This window comes from Equus quagga, chromosome 5 (genome assembly GCF_021613505.1).
Source record: "Equus quagga isolate Etosha38 chromosome 5, UCLA_HA_Equagga_1.0, whole genome shotgun sequence".
Taxonomy (NCBI): domain Eukaryota; kingdom Metazoa; phylum Chordata; class Mammalia; order Perissodactyla; family Equidae; genus Equus; species Equus quagga.
In genome coordinates this window covers 20387505-20389311 of record NC_060271.1, presented here as the reverse complement: position 1 = coordinate 20389311, position 1807 = coordinate 20387505, and the positions used below count along the sequence as shown (strand labels likewise).

General features: G+C 37.2%; 1 non-coding gene across 1 annotated transcript; it reads left to right on the top strand.

Annotated features, from left to right (window-relative positions):
• Nucleotides 1–641: 641 nt before the first annotated feature.
• Nucleotides 642–746, top strand: LOC124240517 (U6 spliceosomal RNA). The gene has a single exon (XR_006888907.1). It is a non-coding gene; the product is annotated as a U6 spliceosomal RNA (small nuclear RNA).
• The last annotated feature ends 1061 nt before the right edge of the window (nucleotides 747–1807 follow it).

Sequence of the window (1807 nt, the reverse complement as noted above, 5' to 3'; positions counted from 1 at the left end):
AACATGTGATGGGACTTCTGTCCACAAAATAAAAAACTGAAGCATGAAGCAAGATCTACATAATGGCTTCCATCTTTTAATGTTTTCCATATCTCAATCTAGAAGGCACGTTAGGAACTTGTATATCTCAGAGTGGGGAGATATCCATCTGAAGTTTAGCATGTCTTCAATTTCACTTCAGTATTCTTCCAATTTCTGAGTTAAAATAAAATTCATTTTAACTTTTTATTTTATCATAGTATGTGCCATATAATCCCGTTCCTATAAAATTATTTCTATCAATCCATCTTTCTGTCTCTAAATGTGAAGAGAGAGATGGTTGGAATAGTGTTGAAAATATTAACACTACTTACTTCTGGATGGTAGGATTTGGGACGATTTGTTGCCCTTTTTAAAAAAGGTTTCTATGGTGCTTCAACTTTTAAATGAGGGTGTATTCTTTTTATGAAATGATAAAGGTATTATTTTAAAATAACAGTAAATCCACACAGAAACATTTTTAATAATAATTAACACATTTTTTCGCAACTTGAAAAAAGAGAGGTATAGAAAAGGAACTGTATAGTGAAAAAATGCAAGCAAACAAGCACATTTAAAAAGTGTCTAAAGCCCGCATCAAGGTCGGTTTAAAATCACCTTGGGTGCTTGCTTTGGCAGCGCATACACTAAAATTGGAACAACACAGAGCAGACAAACATAGCACCTGTGCAAGGATGACACGCAATTTTGTGGTGTTCCATGTTTGTCGTGCAGTTGCTATGGAAAACGGTGTGGTAGTTCCTCAGAAAATTAAAAATAGAATTACCGTATAATTTAGCAATTTCACCTCTGGGCATATACCCAAAAGAATTAAAAGAAGGGTCTCAAAGAGATATTTTCACATCCATGTTCATAGCAGCATTATTTGTAATAAACAAAAGATGGAAGCAATCCAAGTGTCCATCAACGGATGAATGGATAAACAAAATGTGGTGTGTATATAAGCAATGGACTATTATGCAGTCTTAAAAAGGAAGGAAATCCTGTCACATGCTGCCGCATGGATGGAACTTGAGGATATTATGCTAAGTGAAATAAGCCAGTTATGAAGGATGAATAATGCATGATTCCACTCACATGAGGTACGTTGAGTAGTCAAATTCATAGACACAAAAAGTAGAATGGTGGCCACTAGAGGCTGGAGGGGGAGAGATGGGGCGTTACTGCTTCATTGGGTACAGATCTTCAGTTATAAAAGGTAAAAAAGTTCTGGAGATGGAGGGCAATGATGGCTGCACAACAACATGAAGGTGCTCAATGCCATGAACTGTACACTTAGAAATGGATAAAATGGTAAATTTGCGTTACGTATTTTACCACAATTTTTTAAAAATCACCTTCTAAGGAAAAGCCCACATCAAAGGGGAGAGGGAGAGAAGGTGAAGGACCGAACTATAGATATGGCCGAAAGTTTGGGTCAAAAGAAGGAGCTAAGCTGGAAAAAAATGCCCTTATAGCCTGAACCATAAAATAACGCACTTCAGTGTGTTCCAAAAGGCATTATGAACAGCCAGTCAGGAGACCAGAGTTAAGTGGGCTCTTTACCTCACAGTTGTGCGACTGAACAGATGTTGATGTTTAGGGCATTTTATTGGCCTTTGTTCACAATGTTTACAACGATGATGCCTGTGAGATGTTAAATGCAAATTTCTTGATGGTGAAATAACTGGCTAAGAAACTTTCAACAAGATCATTTGAGTTCCTGAGCAAACCGTTGTGTTGGCTGGAGAAAGGGAACAGATGGAGCTGAAATTCTGACAGGCACAAG